This window comes from Micromys minutus (assembly GCF_963924665.1).
Source record: "Micromys minutus genome assembly, chromosome: 5".
Taxonomy (NCBI): Eukaryota; Metazoa; Chordata; class Mammalia; order Rodentia; family Muridae; genus Micromys; species Micromys minutus.
The window spans coordinates 45,480,477-45,500,761 of NC_137974.1; positions in this window are offsets into that span (position 1 = coordinate 45,480,477).

Consider the following 20,285-nt stretch of genomic DNA (forward strand, 5'->3'; position numbering starts at 1 on the left):
AGTTTGCAGAGTCACTTTCTTTTATACCTCTGTATCTACGTGTGTCCGTCCTGCCCCTCACACACAAGTTAAGAATGGTCCTCTCTTGTTTCTATGGTAACTATTTTACATCTTTCAATACCTAAGACAAAGTCTTTTCCTTTACTGTAACCACCAGGGGAAGGGTGGGACTACCCTCATCTCCACTTCTGTTAGCAAGACTCTTAAAGACAGGAAACAGGTCCTGCTAAGATTTTTGCAGTCGGCATGAAATATGGTTACTATTGAACAAAATGAACTGGTTGCCACATCTGGATTAAGTCAGGTTTCTGGGCTCTCCCTTACTACACTATCCTGCTCTTTCTCCACTTGACACATTCATTGAAACAAAGTTAACTGCTCAACTGTGCAAGCATCTTTGATTTATATTATAGTACCTAGACTTCTTGAGTCATCAGGCAGACTTAAAGAGACCATTTCACTCACAAAATAGATTCTTTAAGATAAGAAGCATAAATCACCCAAGTATTTTAAATAGATTTTTAAAACCTTATTGAGTTTTTAAAATGTTGCTTAATTTTAAAACTTGTTTTAAATTATATTCTTCAAGCAGGATAAACCCAGAATTGGGCCAGGCATGGTAGCTCATAAAATCCTCTTTATATATTTCCTATAAACCCAATACTTGGGAGACTGAGACAGAAGGATTGCCCTGAGTTTGTAGCCTACATAGTGAGTTCAGGTCAGCCCACACTACAGAACCAGAGTCAGTCTCAAAGAAAAAAACAAAGAAAGACACAAACCCGGATCTACTGCCACAGTATAAAATCATCCAAGTGTGACTTTGTCCTGGGAATGTGCCCCTCCCATTTGTAAGCCCCTCTCTGACGCCCACGCTCGAGTCTGAAGGTTGGGTTATTCCATCTAACCTATGTATTGTTCCATATTTCTGCCTAATACACTCAGAACTTTGTCTCACCTTGATGCATCTTGCGATGTCTTTCTGTAACATAGTCCAAAGCTTTGCCTGAGTGAAGGTTCTTAAGGGGAAAACTCCTCGGGCTCCAGGTAACAGTGCAGGGCCATATCTCTCTGTCTCAGCTGAGGTCTCTGCCATTCTTATGATGTCCAGGATGTTCATATGTATTAAATATAAAACCACACACACAGATGTGTGCCCAAGCCTGTACATCTATACACAGCTATAGCTGAAGAGGCTACAGACAACTCATATTCTAAGATGAGCAAGGACATTAAAAAATATTTGCTTACATTGGCGTTCTCTCTCTGTTTAGCATTAACCAGTTCTGTCAATACCTTAGATTTCTGTTGCTACAACTGTCATTAGATGTGAGGTTGCATTCAGTAGCATCCTCACTGTCAGAATTTTTGACATAGGTAACAAGGCATGGGAAACTGAAATCAACACATTTAAACCAATGAGAATTGCAACAAAAAGAGGCACAGGATATCCCCAAATCGGAGGACCTTGAATTTGGATAAGCAGCAATAAAGGGATAACATGGAAGTGGGGAATTCCAGGCAGAGGGAAAAGCATGGCTGGAGGAACCAGGATGAGGAAGATCACGGAACATCTCAAGAATGAAGGATATGTGTGCTGCCGGACCTCAGGAGCCAGGGGTACAGGTGTGAATTCAGGGAGATGAGTCAGAGCAAACAGGACTACATGGAACACCCATGAATCTGGGAAACAGCTGAAGCTTCACAATGTTCTTTGACTCGATTTTACTTATAGACTCAAAAGAGTAAGGTGTGCTGATTAGAACCCATCCACAGATGACCCATGGAGTTACTGGGTGGTCAACATGACTACCCAGTGACCAGCAATGCCCTGTGTCTCACTGTCCCATGGTACCTAGAGGTCACCATGTTAGATAACTGTGACTAAGCAGATGTTGTTGAAAGGAATTTCCCCTGTGGGTGGAGATTATGGCCCCTGGTGAAACAGGACACACTGGTCTAAAGTCACTCCTTCCTCTAGGTTTTCACCTGTGACACAGATGAATGTCGTGGGGCTACAGCAGCCAACCCTGAGGCCACAGATAAAAATGAAAAATACTGTATCAGGGGCAGCAAAGAAAGAAGAAACCAAAAGACAAAGCCGACATAGCCACCGGTGGACGCATGAAGCAAGCAGCTTTGCTTGCTTTTCTTCAGGGGCTCATGCCAGAAAAGTAAACCCCTAATGTGGCTCACTCCAAGCTTCTGGCATGTCTGCCTGGTTTTTGCCCCCATGAACACGTCTGTTCCTACTGATGTAGTGCTGAGATTTCTTTGAGATATGTAAAGCAAAACCGTCCCACTCTGCTTATGATGCCGGCAGACCAATCAAAGGATCCCATCTCAGTGAACCAATGAGCTCACTGGAGTTACTTCAGGAGCACGGGTCAGAGGTTACCTGGGGATGAATGAATGACTCGCTCTAGCAGCTATGTCATTGAAAAGCCTTACCCCAGCATGAATGATGGGCTAAAGTTTCCCCACCAAATAGTGCTCCCTACCCCAAGTCAATCTACTACCTCGCACGTGCTCCAGCATTTCCCCAACCCTCCTCTACTACTACATGCAGCTGGCTGCAGGGACAGGAGGGACTGGGGACTAGAATCTCCACTGGGAATCTGACTCTCCACTTTGTTTTTGCAAGGGATGTTTAAGCGCATCATCACTGCCCCCACAGGCCTCGCTAGCATTGCTCTGTGGGACAGGACTGTGGGACAGGACTGTGGGACAGGCTGTTTTGAGGTCACTACAATTCTGCTTGAGGACAGCCGATGGCCAGGACACTGCTTTGCTACAACATGGAGGTTAACTGAAGAAACTTGCACAAGACTGAGAAGAGTAGCTGGTGAGATCCCAGGGAGCTACGTGTGACGTCGCATCGTTTCACTGGGTGCAAGACGAAGGACTTCTCTCTCCTGCTGGAAGGCAAAGGTGCCAAGAACCGATGGATCTGCACCGAGTGTGGGGATCAACACGGATCTTCCTTTGTTCTGTCTTTTGTGGTACAGAACCAAAGAAGATTGGACCTCCTTTTTATGAGACAAGGGGGTTTCTGTATAACAGTTGAAGAAATCTGTTGCTCCTATGCCAATTGGTCAGGGATAATTAAAGAAAGTTTAGCTATGGTCAGAAATAACCTCCAGAAAATAGGGATGAGACATCGAGTATCTAACAAAGATGCAAATCCTTGTTCTTCTGTTCTTCCTTATTAACTACTCATGGCCAGGGCGGGGCCACTAGTCCTTTTGCTCCTAGCTCTCACTGTAGGACCCTGCTTTCTACACAAACATCATGACCAAGAAGAAGGTTTCAGAGAAAAGGGTTTATTCAGCTTAAACTTCCACATTGCTGTTCATCACCAAAGGAAGTCAGGACTGGAACTCAAGCAGGTCAGGAAGCAGGAGCTGATGCAGAGGCCATGGAGGGATGTTACTTACTGGCTTGATTCCCCTGGCTTGCTCAGCTTGGTTTAGGTCTACCAGCCCAGGGATGACACCACCCACAATGGGCTGGACCCTCCCCCCTTGATCACTAGTTGAGAAAATGCCTTACAGCTGGATCTCATGGAGGCATTTCCTCAACTGAGGCTCCTTTCTCTGTGATAACTCCAGCCTGTGTCAAGTTGACACAAAACCAGCCACTACAAGCAGTAAGAAATGTGACAGGCACCCACCTTAGCATAGCTGAGGCTGTCTGTGATGGAGTATTATTCAGGCCTTGAACCCAGTACAGGCATAGCACCACCTGCCAAAACCAAAACAAAGACCTAATTCATCAATGTCCACAGTCCTGGGAGAGCCCCAAATGTACTAACCTGGCCTTTTGTCTTCTGTGGTTCTGCTTCTGGAGAAACTGTTCTTGTTAAATGAGGTGTGTAAACCCAGGGTGTGTTTTCATGTTTAAAATCCCACCCTAAGAAGGTGTTGGGGCTACACTCAAGTACTTAACATCCAGTGTAGTTGGCATGTCCGAGTGATCTCTGGTGTGTCGTGTGGAAAGGTACACTTGGGGGAGTCGGAGGATATCGTCCTTTCTCAGGAATGGAACCCAGGTTACCAGACCTAAGCAGCCACCCCCTAAGCTGACCCATGAAGTCAGCTACACGGCCAAACTACTTTTAACTTGAAGTGCCTTGCTTACAGTGTGCTTGTCATGACTTAATAAAGAGAAGCAAAGAACCTCTCGGAGGCAAACATAACCTTTATCTTTCAGTACAAGGCGATACATGCTCCTTTTAGAAAAATCAGTAAGAAGGCTTTTCCGTATTTAAAGTGCCCTGTATCTAAAGTCCATTTGCACTGCCGTTTCTGGAACAGAGGCACCGGGGGCTTGGGACATAATGTCTACTCTCCGGTCGAGGGGGTCTACAGAAAGGACGGGTGGAAGGTCTTGAGTGGGAAATGGAGTCTATCACGGCTGGACAACAGGGCCTGTCCTGAGTTCGGGGAATTGACAGCAGGCCACACTTGCAGCCGAGCTCTCTCAAGTGGCTCTAAGTAAAGTGGCTGGAGAACTCTGGCTTCCTTGTTCACTGCTGCGTGCTAGTCCCATGATGTGTGCATGCGCTCTACACTTTCCGCCTGTAAACCGAACTAAACCTGCTTTGAAAAGTGTGGCCCGAGATTAAAAGCTTTGCAGAGATTACCTAGGCGCTAGGCCTTACAGGATCTTTTTATTAAAAATAAAACAAATGGAGAAACAAGCAAAAAAAAAAAAAAAAAAAAAAAGTGGAAGAACGCGAGGAGGAAGAGGAAGGAGGGGGGAGGAGGGAGATGAAGAAGAGGGAGATGGGGAGGAGGGGGAGTGGAGGAGGAACAGGGGAAGAAGATGGAGAGGAGGGAGAGGGGAGGAGGAAGAGGAAAAGGGGAGGATAAAAATGAGGAGGAGGAAGAGGAGGAGGAGGGAAAGGGGGTATCGAGGGGAAGAGGAGGAGGGAGAGGAGAGAGATGGAGAAGAGGGAGAAGAAGGAGAGTAGAAGGAGGGAAAGGGGGAGGAGGGAGAGGGGGAGGAGGGAGCGGGAAGAAGATGTTGAAGGGGAAGAGGGAGACAGGGAAGAAGAGGAAGAGGAAGGGGAAGAAGAGGGAGATGAGGGAGGAAGAGGAGGGGAGGAGGGTTATGAGGAGGATGGAGATGGGGAGGAGGAGGGCGAGGGGGAGGAAGAGGGGTGTGTGTCAGTCACTTTTCTCTTTGTCTTGGTCTGAGAGTACATAAGCTCAGGTCCTATCACCAACCTTCCTCAGGTTGGTATGGCAACCGGATGAGCTGAGGGCAGCTGCTCTGTTGCATCCAGAGCCAGTGTGGGGGCGGAATGAGAACGGCTCCCATAGGCTCGTACGTTTGAACGTTTGCTCCTCGGCTGGCAGACCCGACTGGGAAGAATTCGGTTTGACCTTGCTGAAAACGATGCTAATGGGGTGGGGGAGGCTCTACATGTTCAAGCCCACACTAGCCCCAGTCTGCACAGCTTGCTGCCTGTGGATAGATGTGAGCTCTCAGCTCACCAGCACCATGCATACCAGCCACCAGGCTCCCCACCATGACGGTCATGGACTCACCCTCAGAAACATCAAGGAAGCCTCCAACTAAATGCTTCCATTTCTAAGTTGCCTTGGCAGTGGTGTCTCTTTACAATAGAACAGTTTAACAAACAAACAAACAAAACAAAAAAGAGCCAGTCAGCAGAGAAAGATGAATTCTGGTGTGGGGTGAAATGCCCTCACATGCTCATGCCTTTGGACAGTTGATGCCTGGCCCTCCCTCCCACTGTTCTGAAAGGTTATGGAAACATTGGGAGGCAGAGCCTAGCTAAAGGAAGTACGTCTGTCACTAGGGGTGGGCTTCGAGGGATTATAGCATGGCCCTTTCTCTTCTTACCTTGCTTCCTGACCACAGGGCCAGCCTTGTGCTCTTGCTGCCTCCCACACCACAATGGGCTGGAACTGTGATCTAAGATAAACCCTTTCTCCCTGAAGGCTGCTTCTTCGGGGGTATTTTGTCATAGCACCGGAAAAGAAACCATCACGGGTGGGTTTGGCACTTAGAGATGCTATATTGGACAGAGGTTTTGGAAGTTTCTAGAAATTTCTCTATCCCTTTTCTGCCCTCTATTGGAGGTCACAGAAACAGCGCAACTTAGAACTCAACCTGTTGCATAGGTCAGGACCCCAAGGGAACAGAAGGCATGAGCAAATTAAGAGAATCTGCAAAGGGCTTATTTGTAAAATAGGTGTGGCCTGTGTAGGAGAAACATCCAGTGAGCCTCGGATGGTGGCAGGGAAGCTGTTCCCACGCCTGGACTCAAAGACCCAGTAGTGAGCATTACTGCATCTGGAGGCTGGGGCAAGCTGGGTGCTGGTGGGGGGCAGCAGCTGTCAGGGAGGGGTACCCCAGGCCACAGCAGACTTACAGGAATTGTGGGTCCCCACTCCCTCCCTTCTTCAGTTCTCCTGCCAGGAATTCTCATTGGCTGGACCCCAAAGGAAGCAAGGAGAACCGGGGTTCCTTTGAGTGTCCGTGCAGATCAGCCTTCCTGGGCAGAAAGCAGAGGGGATATGGGGGAGTCGGAATCTGGAGGAAGAGACGAAGTGTCTGGCAGCCAGCCGGTTGTACTATAAATAGTGTGAAGCTCAGGGAGGCCTTGCTCCACCTCCGAAGGTAAGAGAGAGCTTCAGGGCCAGATGAGGCATCAGGATGAATACCACGGGAAGATGCCTTCTTCTTCGTCCATAGTAACTGCAGGCAGGAGATAATGAAACAGGCCCTGGCCAGGGGTCAGTGAGCTGCCTGAGTCTCTGGCTGTCGCCCTGAGTGGTGTGTAGGAAACATCTGGACATGGAACGAAGCCATTTCTAGTGGGTCATGGGACAACCTCACACATCTGACAGTTACACAGAGCAAAGCTGGAGAGTGAGAGGAAAGAGGTCAGACTCTCATTGCAGAGAACACAGCATCTGAAAGGGCATCCCTTGTTTATTAATTCGGTAAATATTTAGTAAGCGCCTATTCTGTATCAAACATTTGAAAAGACAAAAATAATTCTCTCATTAGTTTGTGTATGAATACATGCATGGGGGAGAGAGACAGAGAGAGGGAAAGAGGGAGAGACAGAGAGGCAGAGAGACAGACATAGAGGGAGAGAGAGACAGAGCGGGAAAGAGAGACAGAGGAGCAGAGAGACAGAGAGGGAGAAAGAGAGAGAGAGAGAGAGAGAGAGAGAGAGAGAGAGAGAGAGAGAGAGAGCCAGACAGAGAAAGGAAGAGTCAGACAGGAGCAGAGAGACGGAGAGGAAGAGAGACAGAGACAGAGAGAGACAGGTGGAGAGAGGAAGAAACAGACAGAGCAGCAGAGAGACAGAGAGGGAGAGAGAGAAAGAGAGAGAGTCAGAGACAGAGACAGAGATAGAGAGAAAGACAGAGACAGGCAGAGAGAGGAAGAAACAGAGCGGCAGAGCGGCAAACGTTTTGTCTGCGAGAAGTAAATGAGGATCAAGGAGACGGCTCAGTCAGTGACGTGCTTTCCATGCAAGCCTGAGGACCTGAGCTCACATCCCCAACACCCGTGTAAAAAGCCCAGTGCCATGGCATGAGTGTATGATTCCAGTGTCCACGGGAGGCACACGAACCCTGGAGCTCTCTGGATAGCCAGTCATCTGCTTTGATTAGCTCTGGGTTCAGAACTCAAAAATCAAGGTGGGGAAAACTGAAGAAGATGCTCAACATCAGTCTTTGGTTTCCACACACATATGAATATATACATACACTCCTGAATACTAGTGTGCACACACATGAATACATGCGCACACAAGAGTACATGCAGGCATACACACACATACACACACACATACACACATATATACACACACATACACACATACACACACATACACACATACACACACATACACACATACACACACATACACACATACACACACATACACACACACATACTCTCTCTCTCTCTCTCTCTCTCTCTCTCACACACACACACACACACACACACACAGTAAATCCAAGTGTGTGGCATGTGCCTACAGTCAGCATTTGGGAGCCTGGAGTAGGAAGATCTCAAGTTCAAGTACAACCTGAACTACAGAACAAGACCCTGACTCACAAAACCAGACTAATAACCACCATGATACCAAAGGTAAAACATCCAGTATATCAAGAAGGGATAAGTGACACGGGGAAGTTTTTAATGGGGTGCCATGCTACAGAGTATGAGGTTGAGTTGAGGGACTCCAGGGCTGATTATCCCCCGTGTGCCCGTGTGCCCCTCTATGGAGGTGCGGAGTCTGCACATCTGTTGTTTCCTGCTGTCAGCTCCCTGAGCGTGTTGCTTAAGAGTCAGCACAATCAGATCATACACCTCATTGCAGTGGGGAAGTGGTTGCTGTTGGATCCTCAGGTCAGGACAGAAGGTGGGAAAAGCTATTGCCTAAAATGATAACTGTGCAAAGGTGTAAAGCTGCTGATCCTACCAGAGAGGTTGTTTCCTCTAACCTTGAACTTTGAAAAAAATAATTATTGAATTTGACATAAGAGTGTGTGTGTGTGTGTGTGAGTACCTGTGTGTGTGAGTGTGTGTGAGAGTGCTTGTGTATATGAGTGAGTGTGAGTGTGTGTGAGAGTGCTTGTGTATGTGAGTGTGTGTGAGTGTGTGTGAGAGTACCTGTGTGTATGTGAGTGAGTGTGAGTGTGTGTGAGTGTGTGTGTGAGAGTACCTGTGTGTGTGAGTGTGTGTGAGAGTGCTTGTGTATGTGAGTGAATGTGAGTGTGTGAGAGTGTGTGTGAGTGTGTGTGAGTATGTGTGAGTGTGTGTGTGAGAGTACCTGTGTGTGAGAGTTGTGTATGTGAGTGTGAGTATGAGTGTATGTGTGTCAGAGTGCCTGTGTGTGAGAGTTGTGTGTGTGTGAGTGTGTGCCCATTCGTGGAAATGCAGAGGTCAGAGGACAACTTTCAGAGTCAGTTCTCTCTTGCACCATGTGGGGCTGGAACTTAGGTCGTCAGGCTATGCAGCAGGGCCTCTCCCCTCTGAGCCAGCCCTACCTTCGTCTTCGGCGTATCTCTGGTTTAACCAAGCTGCCTTCTTACAAACAGAATTGGGTTGGCCAATTAGATTGAATTATTCACAAAACTGCTTCTAGGAAGCACCGTGCAGAGGCCATGAACATGGAGCACAGATTAAAACATCTGCATGATGAGAACAGCACATCTGTCCAATGTCCTTTCCACCACAGCCACCGACCAGTAAAGTGCTGCCTGGCGGTGAGTGAGGAAGACCTGGAGAAGCTCCGCACCAGGGTTGAGGATCACACTCCGAAGTGTGGTCCCTGAGCCTCTCCCTTGGGGTAGACTGGCTCTTCTGTCTCTACCGTGTTTGTCTGGGAGAACGAGGGCAAGGATTTCCCAGGCCTGGGAGAGTCCCAAAGTCAACAATGGTGAGCTCAGAGTTTCCCGTCTTATTCCCACTCAGAGGTCTTCCATCTCTGCTGTCCCACCACACAGCCCTCAGAGTGGCCCAATGTGTGTGGTCCCTGATGGTTTCGTGGGGACCCACTGCCCTTTTCCGCACTGTAGGCAGCAGAAGTCAATCAATCCATAAACCTCTACATTCTCTGTTTGTTCTGCCTCCCCTTCCAGACTCACTTTAAATTTGCACACAAATGACCCTAAACTGTCCCTCAGGTTTTGAAAATTATTTGTCAACGGGGTCACTCTATTCCATCTCCCAAACGACAGCTGGGATACGCCTCTGTGCCTGAGTAGATGGTTCGAGGAATTTAGGATTTGGGAAACAGTTACAAGCGCAGCCTCCTTTTGTACTTATGCCAAAACCACTGCATTAGAGAAAGGCTAACATTCCCCACGGCGGCCTCTTCCTACTGTTTTAAATACTTGCTCCGTTTTTCCCACAGGAAACTTTACAGTTAAATGCCATTCCTAAATCCATCCTTGTTGCTTCCCCCCTCCCCACTCCCCCCGCGTTTCCCTCGTTAGCCTCGATCTTGCTGACGCCTCACTGTGGTACAGAACACTTCCTTTGCCCATTTGTGTGGTCTAGTCAGGGACAGCTGGTTTTCTTCTGTGCTCAGTCAATCTGAACCACTGTCTTCTTCAAGATTCCTCTTCACAGGAAGCATCTCCAAAAACCCCATTGGACCCGTGATTTTAAAACTGTTCCTAGGTCCAAACTCAATAATTTTCTGGACAACAGTTCTGAGGGCTCCTGTGCAGAGTAAGCCCTGCTAACATCGAAAAGCCAATACCGGCCGTCGGTTGTATATGAAACTTCACAAGAGCAAGCAGGGACTTGAAGGCATAAATGAGAAATCATGAAATGCTTAGGGAAACGCTTCAGGATGAATCCTTAAGGGGCCATTTTACAGCATTTACTTGGAGGGGGGACTGACTGGCCCAATCAGGAACTATAACCAGACAACTAATATTTACCGCGTCACAATCAAGTGGCAAAACGTGTCTGCTGAAGTCCTTAGCTTTCAGTTCCTGTGATGGGCACTTCCCGTGAGCTTCAGATGAGATAGCATTCTGCAAAACTGATAACCTGGGTAGAATACCTCATCCAGAACCCCTTTCTTTGAGGAGCCAAAGATCCATGGCTGTTCTTGACTTCAGTTACAGGCAGTATCTGCTCCTCACGACAGACTCTGCCTTCACTTAAGATCAGCATGGAGCTCCAGCTTGGACAGGGTTGGGGTGGGAAGAAGGAGTCAAGCCTCAAAGTGCTGCACAACTGAATCTCAACTGAGTTTTCTGTGAGTGGGGTGAACATTTATGTAGAACCTCCTGCCGCTGTGCTAAGCGTGACCATTTTCTTCCATGACACCCTGTTGGTGGGCGAGTTGTGGGTTTAGGGTCTAAAATTGGCCACTCCAGAATTGGCCGGTCCAAAGTACTCATGGCTGAAAACACCACCCGGTGGCATGGGCTTTCTGAAGTCTGAGGAAGATGGCGTTTGTTCTGTGGCAGAGAGGAGAACGCTGCCGCAGACTGTCGGGTGGAGAAAACCCAGTAGCAAAGTGGAAGTCAGTCACAAAAAAACCAAACTGAAGTACCTTGGGGGGGGAGTGGACCAAGAACAGAGGTGCCCCTGGTGGCTGCTTGTCATTTGTAGGTCATCAAGACTGCTGGGTTTGGATCAGACTACTCACCTAGAAAAATCTGCACATATTTTAGGAAACCTGAAAGCCATATGAAAAGAGACAGCCAGTAGTATGCATCAAGAATAAGAGAGACAGCCGGGTGTGGCGGTGCATGTCTTTAGTCCCAGCAGAAGTAGGTGGAGCTCTGTGAGTTCCAGGCCAGCCTAGTCTACAGAGTAAGTCCCAAGAAAGTCAGGGCTCTGTTACACAGAGAAACCACACACACACATACACACACACACACACACACACACACACACACACACACACACACACATACACACACACACAAAGGGAAGCAGAACTATGATAAGTCAAATTTGAATGAAAGAGGAATATATGTATGCACACATAGCAAAATCAAACGACTATCAGTATTATGATAGAATTAAACTAAAACTTAAAAAAGTTACAAGAAAAGCCCTTGCGTGGAAACTGTAAGAGTATATATATAGAGAGTATGAGTTTACTCTCTCAACAGTTTACTCCTGGGATAGTTAAGTGTGCTGAAAAAGCTTTCAAGCACCTCTCTCTTATCCTGAAAAGACAAATGCTTTCAAGAAACTGCCCTTAGAACTAAGGACTACAGCTGTCTCCTCAAACCACAGATCCTGCTTGCTTGAAAGAAAAAGGTTTCTGCTAGAGCCACGCTGATACAGAGGAGGAAGCTTGCAGCTGACCATCAGACCAAACATGGGGACCCAATGAAAGATAGAGAAAGGACTGAAGGAGCTGAAAGGGTTTGCAACCTCATGAGAAGAACAACATTATCAACCAACCAAACCATCCAGAGCTCCCAGGGACTAAAACACCAACCATTGAGCACCCATGGCCCCAGTTGCCTATGTAGCAGAGGATAGCATTGTCTGACATCAATGGGAGAAGAGGCCTTTGGTCCAGTGAAGGTGCATTTTCCCAGTGAAAGGGAAGCCAAGGCACTGAGATGGAGAGGGTGATGGGAGACTGAGCACCTTTATTGAAGCAATGGGAGGAGGAGGGGGATGGGAGGGGGAAGGGGATAACATTTGAAATGTAAATACAGAGAATATCCAATAAATAATTTTAAAAACCAGCTACCTACAGCATTTGTTCCTGTAAATGTGTAATGGAAACATCCCTTGGTGGTCCTGAGAATCAAAGGTCATCTTGAGAGTTTTCAATCCTGTTATCCAACTTATAAAAGCATGAGCCGCTCTGTGTTAGGGACCCCCTTCCCCCAAGGCATTAGCTACGAACTCAGTGAGGTGAATTGCTGATTTCTCCACCCCGTGTGCCGGCTTCACTCTTGGCTAGCCAGTATTTCCATGGCAGGGATTCTGACAGCGATGTGGGAGATGTCTTGAGACTGATGAAAATTCATTTCAGTTGGATCTGAATGAAGTTAAAAGTGAGGAAGTTATCGAGAAGCAGGATCTGGTGTCAGCCATGTCACTGGTGACATCAATGTCACCGATGTCAGCGATGGAGGTACAGTGCCGAGTTGTCACCTACAGCCTGACACGGTCCTCTGCCTGAGATAATACCAGATCCTCGGCTTTACTAGGGAAAAGGATTTCAAAGCAAAGTTGACATTCTGTTCTAGTTTTTAATTGATCTGTTTGACTTGGCAGGGTCATACACATATATAATATACTCTGACTACTTTCTCCCCCGAGCCCTCTCTCATTCCCAACACTGTCAGCACCTCTCATGCCCCTGCCTCTCCCTAAATGAAGACGTTTGGTTTAGCTTTGTGATTTAGTCTCACCAGGGCCATCAATGTGACCGTTGGACTGGAACTATCATCAGGGAGTACAGAGCTGAGGGATGGTTTGTCCTCTCCCCAAATCTATCAGTAGCAAATATCTCTGCACAGCTCTTCCCAGCTTCTCCCCAACTCCCTCCCAACCCCCCCTCCCCCAGCCCTTCATCCATGCCTGGCTGTTGAGGGACCCAGCCTTACAAAGATTCAGCCCAGGCGTCAAAGCTGTTGTGAGTTCCCACTTACAATGGCTTTGTCTTTCCCAGGCGACCTCGCCACATCACTGGCATTTATGTTCTTCCACCTCTTTTGTCATGTGCCCTGAGCCTCAGAGACTATGCTATAAATATCCAACACAGGGCTGGACACTCATCCTCCACTCACTCTCGGACCTGGTGTCCACAGAGGCAGACAGTAGCATTGTTGCTATGTGCATAAGCACAAATATTACAGGACCATATTGACACCACTGCAGAGGTGTGCCGGCATGGTCAGACACACAGATGCTACACGACTATATCGATACTAATGCAGAGGTGTGCACACAGATGAATGGGACAGAATAGAAGACCCAGACTCAGATCTATGTAATGACAGACACCAGAGTTTTGACAAAGCCACACACACACACACACACACACACACACACACACACACACACACACACAATCCAGGAAAGACAGGATCTTCAACAAATGGTACTGGGAACATAGCATATTCCCAGGTAGAAGAGTGAGCCTTATCTCTTATCCCACACAAAATACAGTGCCAAATGGATCAGTGACTTCAATAAAGGACCTGACCTGAAACTGAGAAACTCCTACAAGAGAGGGTAGGATTCATTAGAGCACACAACACATACACACACACCATAGCTCACAGCACACAGCACACACACACACATACCACAGCATACATCACACATAACATACAGCACACAGTATAGCACACACTACACAGCACACACACATACACCACAGCATGTGTGTGCTCCTGCACACACACACACACACACACACACACACACACACACACAAACACACAGCACAGCAAACAGAATAGCACACAGCATACAGTGACAACTCTGATCCCTCAGGAAATACAGTGAAAAGATGAACAGTGTGACCTCATGAAACTAAAAGGCTCTGTACAGCAAGGGAGACAAATACTTGGGAAGAGGCAGCTTACAGAGGGACAGAAACAGTTTGTCTGGAAAGACATTTAGCACAGATTTTTAAGCACCATGATTAAGAGAAAGGGAGGCCCTTGGAAAGAACCTACAACTTGAGAACATTGGCGTGGACTTCTCTCTCTCTCTCTCTCTCTCTCTCTCTCTCTCTCTCTTTTTTTAAACAACTTTATTTTACAAAACAAAGATAAATGTACAGATTTTAAACATTTTTTGCTTAAAATTATACATTTTTGTCAGTACTTTTTTTCAGACTTTAAAATAATTTTTACATAAAACTATATGAATATATATTTTTAGTCAGTACTTGATTTTTTCAAAGGCTTGACAGTATGCATTGAAAACCTAATAGTTACAATGAGCGTAAAGTACATGCAGAACAAAATGCAACATGGAAAGAGTCAAAGTCTTGTTTTGTAAATATTTTTTTTTGTTTTGTTTTGTTTTCTTTATTTCTTGGACTTCATACAGTCTGTGAGTTGTTTCTGGGGGAGTGCAAGCCTCTGGGGTTAGCATCCCACTATCGGTGACTGCATATTATGTCTGTTCTTTTGTGACTGGGTTATCTCACTCAGGATGATATTCTCTAGATGCAGCCATTTTCTTAAGAATTTGGTTAAGTCATTGTTTCTGGTGGCTGAGTAGTATTCCATTGTGTATATGTACCACAATTTTTGTATCCATTCATCTTCTGAAGGACATCTGGGTTCTTTCCAGCTTCTGGCTATTATAAATAGAGCTGCTATGAACATTGTGGTGCATATATCTTTGTTGTGTATTAAAGTGTCTCTGGGGTATATGCCCAGAAGTGGAATAGCTGGGTCTTCAGGTAGTACTATATCCAATTTTCTGAGGTATCACCAGACTGATTTCCAGAGTGGTTGTATTAGTTTGCAACCCCACCAACAGTGGAGAAGTGTTCCTCTTTCTCCACAGCCTCGCCAGCATCTGCTGTCATCTGAGTTTTGGATCTTGGCCAATCTGACTGGTGTGAGGTGGAATCTCAGGGTTGTTTTGATTTGCATTTCCCTGATGGCTAAGGATGTCAAGCACTTCCTCAGATGTTTCTCGGCCATTCGGTGTTCCTCAACTGAGAACGTTTTGTTTAGCTCTGTACCCCATTTTTTAATAGGGTTATTTGATTCTATGGTGTCTAGATTTTTGAGTTCCTTGTATACCTTGGATATTAGGCCTCTATCTGATGTGGTGTTGGTAAAGATCTTTTCCCCTTCTGTTGGTTGCCGTTTTGTTTTCTTGACAATGTCCTTAGTCTTACAGAAACTTTGCAATCTCATTAAGTCCCATTTGTTAATCTTTGACCTTAGAGCTTGAGCCATTGGTGTTTTGTTCAGGAAATTTTCTCCTGTGCCTATGTGTTCTAAGATTTTCCCTACTTTCTCATCAAATAGTTTCAGTGTATCTGGTTTAATGTGGAAATCTTTGATCCACTTACACTTGAGCTTTGTACAAGGAGATAAGAAAGGGTCTATTTTCATTCTTTTGCATGCTGAGTGCCAGTTGGACCAACACCATTTGTTGAATAGGCTGTCCTTTTTCCATTGAATGTTTACGGCTCCTTTGTCAAAAATCAGGCCATACACTTACATGTCCCAACAGTGACTGCATGTGAGATGCTGAACACTTTCTGGGATTTTATTAATCACCAGGTTTCAAAGGGATCCTCTTCCCCACAGCATGTCTGCCTCTTCCTCTTCATGATGCCTGAGGTGATAAAGCCTACAGAGATTCTTCGGATGGGATTCCAATCTGATAAAGTAAAACCAGGAAGTACTGGAGCTTCATATGGGGTTTGGATGAGCCTTTTACTCCAAACGAGGTTTCAGGAGGCGTGTCTAGTAGATTGTTGGGAGGGAGACAGGCCTTAAGTATTTGTTGTCTTGGAGGTTTTCGTTCATTCTCGGTGGAGTCTGTAGTGAGACCCCTCCCCTTCCCATGGTGTCTCCCATCCATCTAGCTGCCTCACTGATTAAGCTCATTTCATTCTGTCTGATTTTTCTTCTTACTTTTAAAAGATAATCTCCCATCATGTCAGCGGTCTATCAGTGTCCTTGTCCAGGCCATGTGTAGACAGCCATGCCAGGAAGACTTCAGGCAGCTAAGAACTAAGAGAGAACGAGACAGTCTTCCCCAGGAAACAGCACACGAGCTGGCTATCTAATGCCAAGTATTCAATCCTGAAAACATACACACAAGGAATATTGTACTGACTAACCAGGTTGTATTTAGGAATACATAGATATGAAATTATAGAGTACATATGAAATTAAAGAAAAAGATCATGAATTTGAAAGAGACAAGTGGAGTGGGGGAACACATGGAAAGATTTGGAGTGAGGAAAATGAAGGTGGAAATGATATAATTATGTCATGATTTCAAAATATGTAACCTCAATTTATTAACAGAACAATGCAGTTACATACATCAGAATAAACAATATAAAATTATTTGGGGTATGAAAATAAGAAAGATTGATAATACCATGAATTTCAAATTTACTTCCTGGGGGAATGGTTTTTCTTATGAGTGTGCTATTTTCCTTGGCTTGAGGTTGATTGTCTACAACTCTTGGGTTGTTTTCAATCACAAAATCAATGAAGGGGAAAAAAATTCAAAACTGTGTCAACCATTAAAACAAAGGGAAATTAAAGTCAATATTGTCTACTAATAACACCTTGTATTTGTGGCAATAAAATCATATCCAAAACTGTATTACAAACAAGAATGTAAATAATCTCTAGTATATATAAATGTATACTAGAAGATGTGTGAATTGTGTGTAATAGAAGCATGACTATGTAGGCATGAAAAACATTTGAAAGGAGCCTATCTGTTTTTCTCAGAAACTGGATTGGGTGTGTTGGAAAGATTAGGGACTTTCAAAATATTAGCAGCTTGATTCTCTTTTAGAACGAATCCTTTGTTTAAGCAAGTAAACAAACAAACCCATCTTCCACTGTGTGTTGGAAATCTCTAGTTCATTCAAGGTCAGATATGTTCCCTTTAAAAATGTGAGGTACTACACAGTGGCCTCCTGAAGGCCAAACACAGTCACTGCAGCAGGAATTAGTACTGGTAATTGAAGGTAGACAGATTTTTACTTATGGTTTTTTGGAAACAAAATGATGCTGAAGGAAGACTCACGAAACAAACGTTATAACATGCAACTTTGTTGTACTAAAAAAGCCACCGTTTGCCAGCATAGTGATTATCAGGAGGAAACTGGCCATTTGAGCCAGCCATCCTGCCTTCCCCACCCCCTTAACTCCTTTTCTAACACCCTCCCTCCTGGGTTGAAAGTGGGGATTGGGCTCATGGTTTCAGCTCATCATAGCAAGGAGAGCCTGGGTGAGGCAGCCCAGCTTTGGTGGTGGGAGCACATTTTAGAGGTTGTGGTAAACCAGGAAGCAGAGTCTGGGTGTAACCTCAAGAAATGACCCCAAACTCCCCCATTCTAATGATCCTAAAGCCTCTCACCAACTGGTGAACAAAGATTTAAAACCAGAGTCACTGGGGGATGTCTGCATTCCAGACCTTAACAGCCTTGCGCTTTCTGGCTTACTAGTCTACCTTACAATTCTTACTCTTCTTCATTTTTTATTTTTATTAATGTGTGTGTGTGTGTGTGTGTGTGTGTGTGTGTGTGTTTGTGAACACACATGTGGAGAGCTTCCCCAAAAGACAAGAAGAGGGTGTGGACTCCCTGGCTCTGGAGTGACAGGTGATTGTGAGTTGCCCTTCATGGGTTCTAGGAACCTCCACACTCTGGTCATGTTCTTTTAAATACTGTACTTTTATTTATTTATTTTTTTGGTCTCACATTTCTGTGAGAGTATTTAGTTATATTAAGCTAAAGAGTCTATTGAACTAATTGGACAGCGTAGCAGATAATAAGACCCTATATTGTATTTCTGACTTTTCACTTCCGTGTCTGTCCATGAACTAAGATAGAACTGATCAGCCATTCCCCAAAAGTCTTAGGTTCATCTATGTTTCCCAGCTGCATGCAGTATCCTCATCTTAACTGTACTTGGCATCCACGAGGGAGGAGGCATACCCTGACTGAAGTTTTTTTTTTTACAAATTATCATTGACTGTAGATTGGCCGTCCGTCCGTCTGCACTTGCCTCACACTTCATTGCAAAGCACTGCTGCCAGGCCATGCAGATTCGAAGCAAAGTGTTCCTAAAGGGAAAGATGGAAATCATAAAGTCCCCTGCATGGGGGTCATGTCTGGATCACCTTAACTGTTGATGCTACTGTGGCTTCCAGAAGGACAATAGCTTACGGCATTTCTGGTTTTTGCTCAGGGGGAAGTTGAATCATTATGTATCACTTCCTTCCGAATGCTATTAATCCAAAGTGAAGTGTGGGAAGGATACAGGTCATCCCTTGTAAACAAGTTTATTCTGGTCTTTGCAATTAGATACACACACACACACACACACACACACACACACACACAGTGCTCAGGAATGATTTTACCCTCCTTTACATTTATCTCCTACACGTTATTTCTAGTCTACTGATATTGAAGGAGTTACAGACATGATGTTCTTCAGAGGAATGCATGTCCACTGGATCCTTTTTCTAATGGAAAAGTTGAGCCACACACTTTGAATGAAGGACTTAGAATGACAAGAAGCTGGTCTTAGCAGTGGCTAAGGGAATATACCAGGCTCTCTCCTGTCAGAAGGCCATTAGGGGTGTCATCCTGCAGGATTGAAGAAACAACACAGGTTGCTCAGAATAAGATGTGCATGCATGTGTGTGTGCTGTATGTGTATATGTACCAATATACATACACTAACCAGATTCTAAGCAGGGAGTAGCTCTATCACCGAAGGACTTCCACATCCCTGTCGTATGAGATCAGAGCAGGGTGCTGACCTCAGACAGTGGCTGGCAGGAGGAACAGAGGCAAGACCTCACTCTCTCAAAGAAACTTGCAAAGCTGAGGAAAGAAACAAACTGCGTCTTTCTGACTTTCATGCCAAGAAACAACATCACAGAGCAGAGAGGGAGTGTGCCTTCCACGCCACGGTCCTCAGTGCAACCGGATGATCTGAGGACAGTCACCATGTTGAGGCTTCTGTTTCCTTTTCAGCTCTTGAGAAGTTGACAGAAGCTGTGGGAATCGTAACAAATTCAAAGCTGTCAATGTTTGTTGCAGTTAAATTTATTTTTATGTGTCTACGTGTGTGCTGGGAATGAGTGTAGGTGAACCATGTGTGTGCAGGAGCTCTCTGAGGCCAGAAGAAGGCATTGGCTTACCTAGAATTGAAGTTACAGATGGCTGTGAGCCACCACGTGGGCTCTGGGAACTATCCGGGTAGACTATAGGAGCAGCCAGTGCTCTTAACCTCTGAGGTACCTCTCCAGTGTCCACAGTTAACATGGTGGTGAAAGTATTGAACGGCTGCTCCCTGATACTTCTCCAGGCCGTGTCTTCCCCAGACATAGCTTTCTTACCGTACAGTAGATCTCTGCATTCCACTCTATCACGCATCATCAGGAATGCACAAGTCAAAACTCACGAACTATCACCTTACCCCAGTTAAAATGGCTGCCATCAGAAAGACAGGAGACGAGCAGTGTTGGAAAGCATATGCACAATAGAAGGTGCTTGCACATGGCTGGTGGGGCTGGAAATTAGCCATTCGTATGCAACGGTATGGCGGTTAATCAAAGAACTATAACTAGAATACCCGGTGGTCTATCCACTGTACTGCTAAATGCAGATGTTAAGCCCTCATCTTGGCTATCAGAGATACTGCTGCCATGAATACAGAATACTTGTCTTTCCAATATACTGCTTCAGTTCCTTGGGATCAGATATGGACATGTGCTGCACATAACCAAGGGAACGCGACTCAACCTAAGAAGCGATCGTGTGTAGTTGGCATTTCGGACACCCGAAACAGCACAGGTGAACGGGGAAAGAACTCAACGTGATCTCACTGCTATGTGGGATTTAGAAGTGGTGAGCTCAACAGTTTCAACTTCCAGCAACATTTTAAAGGTCCATTCCTCGTGAAATGAGCTCTATGGCACCTTTAGAGGAGCTTTGTCTCATGGCTCTGTCAGGGCGCGTAGTTAACCTTGTGGGTCTTTCGAATATACATTGTAGTTTCCAGTTCTGCGTTTTTGTGGAATTTCTCTGTGCGTGAGAGTAT